The sequence below is a fragment of the Zalophus californianus genome, chromosome 4 (assembly GCF_009762305.2).
Source record: "Zalophus californianus isolate mZalCal1 chromosome 4, mZalCal1.pri.v2, whole genome shotgun sequence".
Lineage (NCBI taxonomy): Eukaryota > Metazoa > Chordata > Mammalia > Carnivora > Otariidae > Zalophus > Zalophus californianus.
Genome location: NC_045598.1, coordinates 5,640,481 through 5,657,331, shown reverse-complemented (window position 1 = coordinate 5,657,331; position 16,851 = coordinate 5,640,481). Strand labels below are relative to the sequence as shown.

General features: G+C 41.0%; 1 non-coding gene across 1 annotated transcript; it reads right to left on the bottom strand.

The window, feature by feature from the left end:
* Positions 1–4,772: 4,772 nt before the first annotated feature.
* LOC113917192 lies at positions 4,773–4,876 on the bottom strand. The gene has a single exon (XR_003518158.1). It is a non-coding gene; the product is annotated as a U6 spliceosomal RNA (small nuclear RNA).
* Between the last annotated feature and the right edge of the window lie 11,975 nt (positions 4,877–16,851).

The following is a 16,851-nucleotide window of genomic DNA, read 5'->3' as shown; positions in this document are numbered from 1 at the left end:
AAGTAAGCGAAATAAATTTTCAGGAATAAGTCAAAACATATCAGCAATCACAAAAAAAGAATGAATTAAATCCCTATTTTAAAATACAGAGATTTTCAGATTTAGTTAACAACAACAACAAAATCTATATGTTATTTACAGAAGACACACATAAAAAGAAAGTTATGTGTTGGTTAGAACTACTTTTGAGTACAAATAACAGAAACACCACCTAACAATAGCTGACAAAGTGGGTTTATTTTTCTTGTAGAAGTCTGGGAGTATGTGGCTGCTGGTCTTTGTTCAGTAGTGTAGAGATAGTGTCTCATCATTTCTCTTGATCTTTCCTTCATGGTCACAGAAAGGCTGCCAAGGCTCCAGCCATTATATTCACAGTGAAGGCAGGAAAACAAAAGAAGCAATACTAGTCACATTGTTTCCTTTTTCAGGAAAAACAAAAACCTTCCCAGAATTCTCAACAGACTTCTGCTTGTGTTTCATTAATCAAAACAGTTGTCACCTGGCGAGAGAAGATAGTCACTCCCACCCTATATAGTAAAAGTATACAAGAGAGAAGAGAATTCAAAATTAGTGCTCAGTAGCCAATGAACAGTGTCTCCCAAAGGTTCAAAATAAGGGGATGGAAAAGGTACACTAGGCAAATATTGACCCAAGGCTAAGAAGAACGGAGCTGTTACAGAGCAGTGAGAAGCTATCTGGTGGTTCTATGCTAAATATGATCAATAGGACTCAGTACACATTACCAACTCCTGCATCAGAGAGGCTAGAAAGTAAAAACTTCATTTCTGATGCTCTTTTGCAGCTAAGTTGTAGATGTGAATTAGGTTTGGCCAATTACATAGACCTGTGTGAGATTTGGCAGATGAAGTTGACGCAGAGGCTGTCTTTAAGCTCATAATTAAGGTCATGGAGACAAGTGTGAAAGATAGTTGTGGCAGTGGCCAGACTCAGCATTTCAGGGTTTTATCAGCAGCTTTGTGGGTAGATATGGTTGTTATGGTAATAGCTTCAGTAGCCCTAGTGGCTTCCTAATCTTAGTTTCCTTATGTCTGAATTAAAACTATGGTGATATGGTCTTCAACTCAACAGTTCCAGGGAGGCCTCCTGATTCTGACTCCTCCATTTTACAGGGATTTTATAAGCACTTAATTTCCTGTTTTAAACTCCTTTCTGCATAAAATACACTGAGTCGTTTCTATTTTCTGCACTGAACTCCAAAACTGATACCAAGTGTACGCACATGCAACACACCACACACACACACACACACACACACACACACACACACACACACCACCCATCATCTTGGGATAATAGGGCCCTCAGGTGACTTTCAGAAGCATATGCAAACCCTCTCTGGAAGAACTCAACCTCAGTCTAAACCTCAAAGAATTCCTACTGAATAAAAAATGAAATACAGGGAAATGAACACTTCCTAAGCAAAAATCACAAGATACACAAGGAAACAAAGCACCATAAAGAAGAACAGCAGAAACCACAGACAGCAGACACAATTACAAAGACTTCTGATTTTATTAGATACAGAACATAAAATACATGTGTTTGGTATGTTTAAACAAATAAATAGGTACATAGAACAAATAGATTTGAAAAAGAATAAAATAAATCATTTAAAAATAAACTTTATATGTAATAATTACAACGAATAGTTCAGTGGATGCTCCAGCCACCAGACTGGACACAGATGAAGAATTAATGAACTACCTGATGGATTTGAAAAATATTACAGAGAATGCAGTACCAAAGCACAAAAGGAAGGAAAACATGAAAGAGAGTTTGAGACAAAATATAAGAACAAAAGTTGGTAAGTTATGTTGTCTGGAAGAAGAGGCCAAAGGGAATGAGAAAGAAGTAATATTTGAAAATATAATGGATAAGAATTAGCCAGATTTGTTCAAATTCTGGACAAGGCTCAAATTTAAAAATCTAATAAATCCCAACAGGTTAAAAGAAGGAAGGGAGAGAGGGAGAGAAGGAAGAAGGAAAGTAGATCCACAAATGATAGATTTGCAGTGAGACTCGAAGATACCAAAGAAAAGCAAAAGTTTTGGAGGCAGCAAGAGCAAGGGGATGAAACAAATCACCTACAAAGGAATAACAAGTAGATGACTAACTTCTCAACTACAATAATCAACGTCAGAAGAAAGATAATAGTTAAAAGAAAACATTGTTGAACCAGATTTTTAAAAAAAAATTCCTCTACATGCTGTTCACAAGACATGCTTCCAAAACATAAGGACACTAAAAAAATTGAAACTATAGATAAAGATAAATTGGAAAACAGTAGCCAAGAGAAAGCTGGAACAGCTATCAAACATCAGACAAAATAGATAAAAAGCAAAAATTTTTACCCACAATAAAGAGGACTACATAATGACAAAAATTTGCAATTCACCAGGAAAAGATAATGATTCTAAACTTGTGAGCACCCAATAATATAGCCTCAAAATATATAAAGCAAATATTTACAGATCTATGAGAAGAGACTGACACATCCACTGTTATGGTGGGAAAGTTTAGTATAACTTTTCTTAGCACTTGACAGATCAATTGTGTAAGAAATAAGTAAGGATAGAGATTTGACCAGAACAATTAACAAGCTTGATTTAAAGAAATTTTTTTTTTAAGATTTTATTTTTAAGTAATCTCTACACCCAACGTGGGACTCGAACCCACAACCTGGAGATCAAGGGTCACAGCCTCCACCAACTGAGCCAGCCAGACACCCCTAACAAGCTTGATTTAATGAATATATAACTATTGTGCCCAGCAATTAAAGAATACACATTCTTTTTTTTAACTGAAATTTTTTTTAAAGATTTATTTATTTGAGAGAGAAGAGAGAGAGAGCGCGCACGCGTGCGCACAAGTAGGAGGAGGGGAGAGGGAGAAAGAATCCTCAAGCAGACTCCCCATTGAGTGAGGAGCCTGTCTTAAGTCTCCATCCCAGGACCCCAAGATCATGACCTGAAGTGAAATCAAGTCAGGTGCTTAACCAACTGAGCCACCAGGTGACCATTAACTGAACTTTTTTATTGAACAATAACATATATAAAGAAGAGTATGTGAATCAAAAATATATGACCTAATGAATTCTCATGAAGTTGACACACTACAGACCCAGGACTTGGATTAGATCAGGAAATAGAACTTTATGACACCCTCAAACCCTTTTTCTTGCCACTACACCACCCACAGTCACAGTCCATGCTACAGGAAACCACCAACCTGACTTCAAATGCTTAAATGACTAATTTTGCCCATATTTACTTATTACAAATGACATCATACAGTAGTACTCTTTTGTGTCTCTTTTGCTCAATATTATGTTTGTGAGATTTATGTGTGTAGAAATATCTTTTTCATTCTTATTTCATTGTATGAATAAACCACATTTATCCATTATTCTGGGTTTGTTTTTTTTAAGATTTTATTTATTTATCCGAGAGAGAGAGAGAGAGAGATCACGAGCAGGGGGGGGATGGGTAGAGGGAGAAGCAGACTCCCTGCTGAGCAGGGAACCCAATGTGGGACTCAATCCCAGGACCCTGAGATCACAACCTGAGCTGAAGGCAGACGCTTAACCAACTGAGCCACACAGGTGCCCTCCATTCTTCTGTTGATGGACATTTAGATTGTTGCCTCTTCGCAAGTAGCACAAATGGTGCTAGGATGCACATTTTTTTTAACCTTTATTATTATTTTTCTTTTAGTAATCTCTACACCCAATGTGGGGCTTGAACTCATGACCCCGAAATCAAGAGCCATGTGCTCTACCAACTGAGCCAGTTGGGTGTCCCAGGATGAACATTCTTGTAGATGTCTTCTGATGATCATGTGTATGTATTTCTGTTGGGTATGTTTAGCTTATGTTTAGCCTTTGCAGACATTGCCCAAAAGGTTTCCAAATGGTTGTAGCAATTTACATTCCCACCAGCAGTATGTGAATGTTCTAGTTGACCCACAGCTCATCAGTGGTTGGTAGTATTCTCCCTCTTCATTTTAGCCATTCTGATGGATGTGAGAAGACCCATTCTTTTCAGTCACACATGAAATATTTACAAAAGTTGACCAACTGTTAGGTTTCACATATTTTACAGGATTGGTACCATACAGACCAGTCTCTCTGACCACACTACAATTAAGTTAGAAATCAGTGACAAAATATAGAAAGATAAACTGGAAAAAATGCATACACTTGGAAGTAATCAGAACTGAACGCTGACACAAACTGACATCAGTATATAGAAACAATGTTTAATCTTTGATATGTATGTTGGAAAAGAAGAAAATCTCAAAATAAATGAACCAAGCACTCAGTTCAGAATTTAAAAAGTTTGGAAAGGAAAGAATAAGAGTAGAAATTTCTGAAAAGCCAGGAAAACATAAAATAGAGAGTATTATCGGGGTGCCTGGGTGGCTCAGTCAGTTAAGCTTCCAACTCTTGACTTGGGCTCAGGTCATGATCTCAGGGTCCTGAGATCAAGCCCCGCATTGGGCTCCATCCATGCTGGGCAAGGAGCCTGCTTAAGACTCTCTCTCTCCTTTTCCTCTGCCCCTCCCGACCCCTCTATCCCTCTTAAAAAAAAAAAAAAAAAGTATTATTAAAGCTAATATCAACATTTACACCAATACATTTGAAAACTTAGATAAAGTAGTAGGTACCTTCCTGGAAAAAACACAATTACTGAAACCATCTCAGGAAGAAATAAAGAACCTGAATAATCCTGTTACCTGAAAAGAATTTTTTTTTTAATATGGAATGCTTCAGGAATTTATGTGTCATCCTTGTGCAGGGGCCCTGCTCATCTTCTCTGTATCGTTCCAATTTTAGTACATGTTCTGCCAAAGCTACTTGAAAAGAATTTGAATGGTGGTGTCCCAAAAAGTTAAACAGAGAATTACCATAGAACCCAGCAATTCCCCTTAGGTGTGCATACAAAAGAAGTGAAAATAGGTACTCAAAACAAATGGTTGTACATGAATATTCACAGCAGCACTATTCACAACTGCCAGAAGGTGGAAACAACCCAAATGACTAGCAATGGATGAATAGATGAACAAAATATGGTAGATCCATACAACAGGATATCATTCAAGCTTAAAAATGAAATTCTGACACATGCTGCAATGTTGACGAACCTTGAAACATTCTGCTAAGTGAAAGAAGCCAGACTCAAAAGGTCACACACAGCATAATCCCATTTATGTCAAATATCCAGCATAGGTAAATCCATAGAGACAGAATGTGGAGGAGAGATTACCAGGCCCCAGGGAAGGGGAAGGAGAGACTGCTAATGCGGACAGTCTCCTTAGGGAACGCTGAAATGTTTTGGAATTGGGTAGAGGTGACGGTTGCACAACACTATGAATTTCTAAATGCCACTGAATTGTATGCTTTAAAGTGGATAATTTTATGTTCTATGAATTTTAGCTCAATTAAAACAAAAATCTTACCACAAAGAAAACACCAGACCCAGATGGCTTCAGAGGCAAATTGCATTAAATATTCAAATAAATAAACATGCATATATCTATGAATGATTAAAATTATGTACATATATAATTTTAATCATTCACAAATGTTTCTGTAGAAAAGAAGGACTCCTCCCACTCAAGGTATGACTTTAGCATAACCTTGACACAAAAATCATACAAGAAAGGAAAATACCAGTTCAACCTTCCTCATGAGATGCAAAAATCCTAAATACTTGCCTAACAGAATTTAGTAACATATAAAAAAGATAAAACATTATAAACCAAGTTGGTTTATCTCAGGCATGTAAGAGTAGTTCACTAGAAAATGTACTAACATAATTCATCACATTAACGGATTAAAGAAGAAAAACCATATGATCTTAACTGAGAAACTTAGGACAGTCATTTAATAAATTTCAACATCTACTTATGACAAAAACTTAGCAATCAAAGAATGTAAGTGCATTTCCCTAACCTAATAAATAATATTATGGTAGTCGTGAGATGGGGAAACTAAAGGGACCCCATGAAAATGCTTTTTTTGCTCCTTTTCCTGCTTCTGTTCTTGCTAGGATCTGCCCCCACCTTACACAGGCCTTATAGAACAGTTAATGTATGTCCTCTTTTTGGAGGTCAAGGACTTAACAATTCTTTGCAGGCTTCCAGCACAATAGGTAATATCCAAGGAGTGACTGGGAGGTGTTGTCATGAGCGTTTTCTAGACCACTGGCTCACCAAGACCCCTGGCTCCAGGGCATAAGTGACTTATGGAGAACACCTAAACACCTTTGTTTTAACCAGTTCCTGGGTGGTGGAGAAAACACATCACCAGATTACAATCCTCAATAAAAACCCCAAAGCCCGAGCAAAGATAAGACTCACTCACTCTCCTTTCCTTTCCCAATCTCCCGGATGCTCTGTCCTTATCCACACACCCTTTCTGTCTTCAGTAAACTCTGCTCTCACTTTGTCTCGGCTCACATTTGATTTCCATCCTGTGCAAGGCCAGGGACTCTCTTGGCTGGTCTTTGTGGGCCTCCCTCTGGGTCCTCAGACCCAGCCAGCCTACATGGGTTGGAATAATGCCCCCTGCAACCCGCCCCCCTAAAGATGTCCCATTCTTATCTCCAAAACCTATATATTACCGTTCATGGCAAAAAGGACTCTGAAGACATGATTAGGGTTCAGGACCTTGAAATGGGAGATTATCTTGGATTATCCAGGTGGTCCAGTCTGACCACATGAACCCTTTTTTTTTTTTTTTAAGATTTTATTTATTTATTCGAGAGAGAGAGAATGAGAGATAGAGAGCACGAGAGGGAAGAGGGTCAGAGGGAGAAGCAGACTCCCCGCCGAGCAGGGAGCCCAATGCGGGACTCGATCCCAGGACTCCAGGATCATGACCTGAGCCAAAGGCAGTCGCTTAACCAACTGAGCCACCCAGGCGCCCCACATGAATCCTTTAATGTGGAGCACCTTTTCTGGCTGCTGTCGGTCAGAGGGAGATGTGGCTATGGAAGGATCATTGATGCAACATCCCTGACTTTGAAGTTGGAGGGCGGAGCCACAACCAAGGAATGTGGGTGCCTCTAGAAGCTGGAGAAGTCAAGGAAGCGGGTACTTCTCTAGTGTCTCCAGAAGGAAGCACAACGCTGTCCACACCTTGATTTTTGCCCAGTGATACCCTGTCAGATGTCTACCCTCCAGAACTGTAAAATAATATATTTGTGTTGTTAAACCGCTAAAATCATAGTATTTTGTAACAACAACAATAAAGATGGAATACAAGTATATACCAAAAATGACAACAACTCTACAACAAATGTTACATTTAATTCCCTTTAAAATCCAATGCGACATATGTTGCCCATTTTGATCACTTGAATTTAGCATTGCACTGAAGATCCTAACCAGGATAGAATGGCAAGAAAAATAAATAAAACATTTAAGGATTGGAAAGAGAGAAATAGATTGTCATTCTTTGCTGATGATATGAATAGATATATGAAAATTTTAAAAATAATTTATGGCTACATTATATTAGAATAAGAGAATTTGTAAAGGCTGGATACACGATCAATATATAAAAGTACATATCTGCATTTCTATATACCAGTAACAATCAGAAAACAATTTTTAAAAGTTCTTTATAATATCAGAAATAAAAAAAGAACTGAAAGGTGGGAAGGAAGGAAGAACTAATAATAAATCTAACAAAAAATGTGCAAGCCTTTGCTGGAGAAATTAACAAAATTTTGTTGAAAAGACATTAGATGTTAAAGAAGACCTAAATGAATGGAAAGCAGATTACATTCTTGGATAAGACTCAGTAACAGAAAGATGTCAACTTTCCAGAAATTGCTCCACAAATTCAATGCAATCCCATTAAGAATTCCACAGGTTATTTTTTGTGAGATTTGGCAAAGCCGATTCTAACATTTCTCTGGAAGAGCTGAGGCTGCCAATAGCCAGGGTACGCCTGAAGAAAATGAGAGACCTGCCTCCACCAGGTAAAGAAATTTGGCTGTGGGGTATTGATGCCGGCAACGAACAATAGATTGTTGAAACAGGATAGAGCCCAGAAACAAAGCACTTATGGAAGTTTGCTTTCAGACAGAACTGGAACTGCAGATTAGTGGGGAATAAATGGATTCACCAATTGGTGCTGGGACAACTAATTAACCACGTGGGAAAATAATGAAATCAGATCCCTACCTCAACATACACAAAATTAATTCCAGGTAGACTGAAGACTGACATGTGAAATACAAACCTGTAAATAATTTAGAAAACAATAAAAGTGGAAGCCTTCATGATCTTTTTTTTATTATTATTAACATATAATGTAATGTATTATTTGTTTCAGGGGTACAGGTCTGTGATTCGTCAGTCTTACACAGTACGCAGCGCTCGCCACAACACATACCCTCCCCAGTGTCCATCACCCAGCCACCCCATTCGTGATCTTGAAATAGAAAAGAATTTAGCACAAACTATAAAGACAAAAATTGATAGATTCTACTATATTAAAATTAAGAATTTCCATTTTATCACGGATACCATAAATAAAAAGGGCAAGCCAAAATCTGGAAGAAGATATTTGCAACATATATAAATAATAGGGTTTTTTTTTTTGTTTGGTTTTTTTCTTTATTATTTATTTATTTATTTATTTTAAAGATTTTATTTATTTATTTGAGAGAGAGAGAATGAGAGCTAGAGAGCACGAGAGGGAAGAGGGTCAGAGGGAGAAGCAGACTCCCCGCCGAGCAGGGAGCCCGATGTGGGACTCGATCCCGGGACTCCAGGATCATGACCTGAGCCGAAGGCAGTTGCTTAACGAACTGAGCCACCCAGGCGCCCTCTTTATTATTTATTTAAACAAAAGCAAAAACACACTTCACCCATTTCTCCCCCATTTCTTCTCATAGAGAGAATTCCTACAAATAAGAAAGAAAAAAACCAAAAACCCAACACAAAAATGAGCAAAAGACAGTCATTACAGAGAAGGAAAAAAACACATGGAAAGATGCTTCATGAATAATCAGGAAAATGCAGATTAAAGTCTCAAGGAGATATTGTTTCACACCCACCATATTGGCACTAATTTGAAAGCTTGACCATAGCTAGTGCTGTCAGGAAGTGAGACAGGAATCATTTGCCATGCTCAAAGTATAAAGCACCATAACCATGTGGGAGATGGGTTAGCATTTCTTTCTGTGGGGATTCTTAACCTGGGGTAGACAGATGGAACTTGGGGCTCTGTAAACTTCAATGAGGAAAAAAAAGAAAAACTATGTATTTTTGCTAATTTCTAACTGAAACTTGGTATTTTCTTCTTCTTTTTTTTTAAAGATTTTATTTATTTATTTGAGAGAGAGAATGAGAGAGAGAGAGCACGTGAGAGGGGGAGGGTCAGAGGGAGAAGCAGACTCCCTGCTGAGCAGGGAGCCCGATGCGGGACTCGATCCCGGGACTCCAGGATCATGACCTGAGCCGAAGGCAGTCGCTTAACCAACTGAGCCACCCAGGCGCCCTTGGTATTTTCTTCTATTAGCAATCAAACCAAAGTAGTATTAGTCATGCCTATGACTTCCACCAAAAGAATATAGATAATCACACTATCACATTAAACTTGTTGCTGATATCTCAAAATATCATTTATGTTCATCACAACTTCAAAATTAGGGTATATATGGGGCGCCTGAGTGGCTCAGTTGGTTAAGTGTCTGACTCTTAATCTCAGCTCAGGTCTTGATCTCAGGGTTGTGAGTTCAAGCCCTGCACTGGGCTCCCTGCTAGGTGTGGAGCCTACTTAGAAAAAAAAAAATCAAGGTGGGTATGAGACTGATGACTAAATATTACCATTTAATGGTAGGAGGACATATATTTTATCATGAATTTATTTTCTTAATATTTTGAAAACTATATTCCAATATAATTGGTTTTCTTTGTAATCCTATGTATTCTATTTTATATATTTTTAAATGTTATTCTAAGAAAGTGTCCAATGGTTTCACTAGTGTGCAAAAGGGGTCCATGAAACATAAGCAGTTAAGAACCCCTGTCAGTCCTACAATAAAGCATGAGCAGTCCACAGCAAAGTGTGTGCCCTGGAAAAGCTCCTGCACGTGGATATCAGGAGACATGTGCACAGCACTGGAAGTGACCCAAATGTTCATCAATGTACAATGAACAAATTGTGGGATATTCATGCAGTGAATTCATGAAAGTGGTTACCTTTGGGTCTTAGGTGGTGGGTTATGACTGGGAAGAATCATCCAGTAAAACACTGGTAAAGTTCCTTTTCTTAATTTGGGTGGTAAGTAAACAACCATTCATTTAAAACTGTACATCTGCATTTTCCTTTTTTATTATTTTTAATTTTCAATTTTAATTTTTTTTAGAGAGAAAGAGCATGTGCGCGCGGTGGCGGGATTGGTGGGGGAGAGGGGGAGAGAGAGAGAATCCCAAGCAGGCTCCATGCCCAAAGCAGAGCCCAGTGCAGGGCTTGATCCCAAGACCCTGAGATCATGACCTGAGCCAAAATCAAGCCCAACTGACTGAGCCACCCAGGTATCCCCATGACACCTGCATTTTCATCCACTCTTTGTATGTAAGCTATTTCACAAAGAATATTTTTAAATAAAAAGATGGATATGGAAGCAACCTACGTGCCCATCAACAGATGAATGGATAAAGAAGAGGTGGCATGTATACACAATGGAATATTACTCAGCCTTAAAAGAGAATGAAATCTTGCCATTTGCGACAACATGGATGGATCTAGAGGGTATGATGCTAAGTGAAGTAAGTCAATCAGAGAAAGACAAATACCATATGGTTTCACTGATATGAGGAATTTAAGAAACAAAACAAACAGAGGCACCTGGCTGGCTTAGTCAATAGACCATGTGACTCTCAATCTTGGGGCTGTGAGTTCAAGCCCTGTGTTGGGCATGGAGCCTACTTAATTAAAAAAAAAAAAAGAAAACAAACCAATAAAGAAAAAAAGAGATAAACCAAAAAACACACTCAACTATGGAGAACAAACTGATGGTCACCAGAGGGGAGGCTGGTGGGGGGAGGGGGGAAATATGTAAAGGGGATTAAAAATTACACTTGTCATGATGAGCACTGAGTAATGTACAGAGTTGTTGACTTACTATATTTGCACCTGGAAGTAATGTAACACTGTATGTTAATATATTGGAATTAAAAATTTAGAAAAAAAGGGTGGATAATAACAAGCATTGTTGAGGACAGGGGGAAGCAGGCAAACTGGAGAACAACTTGGCCATATCTATCAAAATTAGTGTGCCTGCTTTTTGATCTAAAAAACTCTAATTTTTAGAGTTCACACCTGCACAAAGATGTATATCCCCTAAAATGTTTTCTTAAATATTGAATAACTGTAAAAAAAAAAAAAACCTTAAAAATCCTTTAATATCACCAACAAAAACACTAAAGAACCTGATTCAAAAATGGGCAAGAGCCTAAACAGACATTTCTCCAAAGCAGACATACAGATGTCCAAGAAGCACATGAAAAGGCGCTCAACATCACTAATCATTAGGGGAGTGTAAATCAAAACCACAGTGAGCTATCACCTCACACACATTACGATGGCTACTATCATTTTTTCTAAAAGAAGAAAAGAATACGTGTTGGGGAGGATGCAGAGACAGTGGAACCCTTGGGCACTGTTGGTGGAAATGTAAAATGGTGCAGCCACTGTGGAAAACAACTTAGTGGCTTCTCAAAAAATTAGAAATGGAATTACCATGTGATCCAGCAAGTCCACTTCTGGGTGTGTACCCAAAAGAATTGAAAGCAACCTCTCCAAGAGATATAGGTACACCCATGTTCACAGCAGCATTATTCACAGTAGCTAAAATGTGGAAGCAGCCTGTCCATCGACAGATGCATGGATGAACAAAACACAGTCTGTCCACACAATGGAATCTTACTCAACCTTAAAAAAGAAGGAAATTCTGACACGTGCTACAACATGGATGAACCTTGAGGACATTGAGCTAAATGACATAAGGCAGTCACAAAAAGACAAATACTATATGATTCCACTCCTGTGAGGTACCAAGAATAGTCAAATTCATAGAAACAGGGCGCCTGGGTGGCTCAGTTCGTTGAGCAACTGCCTTCGGTTCAGGTCATGATCCTGGAGTCCCGGGATCGAGTCCCACATCGGGCTCCCTGCTCAGCAGGGAGTCTGCTTCTCCCTCTGACCCTCTTCCCTCTCGTGCTCTCTATCTCTTATTCTCTCTCTCAAATAAATAAATAAAATCTTTAAAAAAAATTCATTCAACCATTCAGAATGATGGTTGCCAGGGGCTGGGAGAGAGAGGGAATGGGGAGTTCATGTTTAATGGGGACAGAGTTTCAGTGTGGCAAGATGAGAAAAGTTCTGGAGATGGAATTTTGCACAATATGAATGTGCTTAATGCTACTCAACTGTATAGTTTTATTTATTTTTTTTAAAGATTTTATTTATTTGAGAGAGAGAATGAGAGACAGAGAGCATGAGAGGGGGGAGGGTCAGAGGGAGAAGCAGACTCCCTGCTGAGCAGGGAGCCCGATGCGGGACTCGATCCCGGACTCCAGGCTCATGACCTGAGCCGAAGGCAGTCGCCCAACCAACTGAGCCACCCAGGCGCCCCTCGACTGTACAGTTTTAAATGACTAAGATGAGGGGCGCCTGGCTGGCTCAGTCGGTAGAACATGCAACTCTTAACCTTGGGGTTGTAGGTTTAAGCCCCATGTTGGGTGTAGAGATTACTTAAAAAAATAAAATCCTTTTTTAAATAAAAAGGGAAAAGGAAAAACAAGGTGTAAAACTTCCTTTGGTGTTTAAAAAATTATTTAAAAAATGGTTAAGATGACAAATTTTATGCTATGTGTATTTTACCACATTTTTAAAAATTGGAGGAAAAAAATCCATCAGTAGAGGATTGGTTACAATACATCTGTGCTGTGCAACTGTCACATAGACAAGGTAGACCTGGTATGGGCAGATCTCTAAGACATTTTAAGTTTTTTAAAAAAATCGAATCTGCAAAACAATGCACACAATAGGATCCTATTTTATTTACTCCAGAATAATTTTTAAAACTCTAATGTGCGTATCTATGGGTATGTGCAACCTATTAGAATGTGTGTGGGTGTGGATGTGTATTGTTAGACATTGGGAAGTTCATAGAAACTAGCCTGGAAGAGAAACCCCAAAGCAGGACTTTGGGATAAGGCTGGGGCGAGCAAGGGCAGGAAGGCACACTTCTGAGTCCTGCTTTGTGTATTCATGTATCATCTGAGTCTTTTCCAATGAGCAGGTATTGACGTATCCATTGTATAATTAAACTTTTTAAAAAGTGTCTTAAGACTCAGGTGGCACTGAGCTAGATGCCTCATGGAATAATGACATAGTATTATCCACAATCCAGAGATAATTTGCTCTGCCCTGAGTACGCCGAGTGGCTGTCATTCTCGGATAAGGGACCAAGACGCATAACCAAGTATTAGAAAAGAAGGTGATCTCATTCTTGCTGGTGAACGTGCACGTTTTATTCCTGCATTGATTCACAGTGTAAAACGAATCCGAAGGGACGGTCTCAGGCTCTAAGGCGCGGCTATCAGCTTACGTACTGTCTTCTACCTGCCTCTCACCTGGTTAAGTCATCTTCACAGGGCTGGCACCTTACACCCCCCCATCCCCCGGGCCGGTCATTCAGCAACGGGAATGGAGAGAATTGGGCTTTTTGTGAAACTGACCACACACCACACCATGTTGGGGCCCCCGAGGCTCGGGGCAGGCAGAGCCCAAGGCCTCCACCCAATGGCCGGGCTGGAAGGACAGCTCCTCCGAACACAGGAACTCAGGACTGACACTGGCAACATTCCATCTGGTTGTGAAAACAAAGCACCACTTTCTCTTCAGTAAACTTGGTGAAATTATTCTCCCTTTGAAAGAAGAAACCTCAGCCAAGCATACTTTTTATGGCTTTTTTTTTTTTTTTTAAATACTGAAACAGAGATGTGGATCCAGCAAGGCCCAGCGCCCTGATCCTGGTTGCTCTCTTGCAAGGTAGCTCCCCAGAGTCTATCGTCCCCAACCCAAGGGCTGCATCTGTGGACGGCTGCTACATTACCTAGTTTTGTTCTTGCCTTTGTTTTTTAAGACAATGAACTTTTCATTCGAATGTTTGTTTTTTTTTAAGACTTTATTTGTATTTTATTTTATTATTACTATTTTTTAAAGATTTTATTTATTTATTTTGACAGAGAGACAGCGAGAGAGGGAACACAAGCAGGGGCAGAGGCAGAGGGAGAAGCAGGCTTCCTGCCGAGCGGGGAGCCTGACACAGGGCTCGATCCCAGGACCCCGGGATCATGACCTGAGCCGAAGGCAGACGCTTAACGACTGAGCCACCCAGGCGCCCCTGTATTTTTTTTAAAGTAATCTCTACCCCCAACATAGGACTCAAACTCACGACCCCAAGATCAAAAGTCGCATGCTCCACTGACTGAGCCAGCCAGGTGCCCCTCTCATGTTATTTTTAAGCCAAGTAAAAATTTCCAAGAGCAGGCTGAACTCAAAAACAGAACACTTTTTAAAAAGAGAAGGTCCTTGGGCGCCTGGGTGGCTTAGTCAGTTGGGCATCTGCCTTTGGCTCAGGTCATGGTCCCGGGGTCCTGGGATCGAGCCCCGCATCGGGCTCCCTGCTCCGCGGGAAGCCTGCTTCTCCCTCTCCCACTCCCCCTGCTTGTGTTCCTGCTCTCGCTGTGTCTCTGTCAAATAAATAAATAAAATCTTAAAAATAAAATAAAATAAAAAGAGACGACATGGTCACACACAGAACTGAAAAAGCAAAAGAAAGCAGCAGAGCCATGAGGCCCGGTGGGGAGACCTCATCTGGTTTGACAATCATTGCAGCTGGAACCTGGAACAGCCCCTTCGGGTTGCAGGAAGCAGAGGATGGTGGTGATGAAGATGATAGTGATGGTGGAAATGGTGAGCAGGCGAAGCCTTCCTCCAGGCCCCATGGGAGCCCCCAGGCCTGGGGACTCAGGCCAGAGCTGGGACAGGGCCAAGGGCCAGGTCCAGAAGGACCCCACTCTCGGAGCAAACACAATGTGTCCCAGCCAGATGCAAACAGGATTTCCTATAGCCCCTTCCTGCACACCTCACTGCTGATGACTCTGCGGGCAGGTGTGACTAAGGAAGGTCCCCTAACTAAGGGCAAAGATAGGGAATTTCCTTAAAAAAAAAAAGCTGAGATTATTCTGCAGGAAAATTTAATGTTCTCCTCATTCCTTAGGGAACCAACACCCTAGAATAGAGAACATATAACCAGACTCTAAGATGAGACAGTTTGGCCACACTAAAAATACTACTTCACATTTCATGTTTCACAGTTTAGGAAAAGGTACTTCCCTTTTATTGTGGCCTTCGATCCTTCTGGCTGTCCCGTATAGCACGGGACAGACAAGTTCTCAACCTCTAAAGAGACGAGGTTTTTCTCCTTTTTGCAATGGATGGCAACTCCAGCCACGTTGTAAGGCTGCCAGCATTGAAGATTGGGTTGAATGGGGCAGCACGCGAATCTCTCTGTACACGTCTTCTCTACGACGGAAATCAGGGCCCGAACGGGGGGCAGAATGGGGTGACGTGCACTATGATCCCTCTTGTGTAGAGTGTGAAAGAAATGAGTCACCTAGCTCAGTGCTCAGTACACAGTGGGTGCTCAACAAGCTGTCCTACTACTATTCAGCCCCTGGGGGCCCAATCAGAGCCTTTCACATTAATATCTTAAATCACACCGAAAGACAGTCACTGACTTCCCCTTCCGAAGAGCAGTCTGGCCGTCACTTCCCTGGACAGGCCCCAGGAATGGAGCCTGGCCGCCTCCTGCCCAGCGCTGGGCTGTGTCCCGCCAGGGCATGTTCTCCTTTCTCGGGAGGACCGAGCTCCGGGCTAGAGCTTGATTTCTGGACCCACTCTCCTCCATAACCATCCGGGCGACCTGGGCAGACCGAGGGAGCTCCCGAAGCTGTGGCTAGTGTCCCTAAGGTTAAGTGGACAAAGTGGGGGCCAAAATCCCTCTAACTTTGACCTTCGGTTACCCCGGGCCTAAGGAGGGGTCAACCAGTCCCCGGAAGGGCCGCACCCCTAAACTCCAACTCCAGGTACTTTCCAAATGTTTCCAGGTTTTGTTTGCCTCCCCCTCTCCCCCTAGAAGGAGGGCAGCAGGTGCATTTAGCACAAAAAAAGCTGCAGCTGGAGAGAGGGTGGAGGCTCCCGCCTGTTATCAATGTGCCTAAAGCCAGTCATTCTTGACCTAGCCAGAAAGGGCCCTAGGTTTAGATAAGGCTGTCCTGCGGCCCCTGCCCCAAACACTGTCAGGAAAAAACCCTTCCCGACAACACCTGAGCTCTGATAAAGGTTCCTCTCAGAAATGCTCTTTCACTGTCAGCCATTCTGGAACTACCTTTTCTGGCCGCCCCAAGGGCACAAAAATTCAAATTATCTACTTCGCTGGTTCCCTTCCTGTAGATCCCTCTAAAATTCCAGGGAGCTTATTCAGAGCTAGGGGCTGCTAGTAAAAAACCCTGGTTAACTTGGGAGAGTTTACAAATGCTCACTGTTCTCAGGTCAGTAATTTGTGACATTCTGGTTTCGTGTTCCATAGCGAAAGTCTATTTTATAGACACCTCAAATTTGTCCATCTCATCTCTACATCCGCCCCTCCCACCCTCAACCACTTCCTCCAGCTCCAGACACAGAAGCTCCATTTGACCTTGTGTTCGAGTCGGGAGATGCGGCAAAGTGCCCTAGAC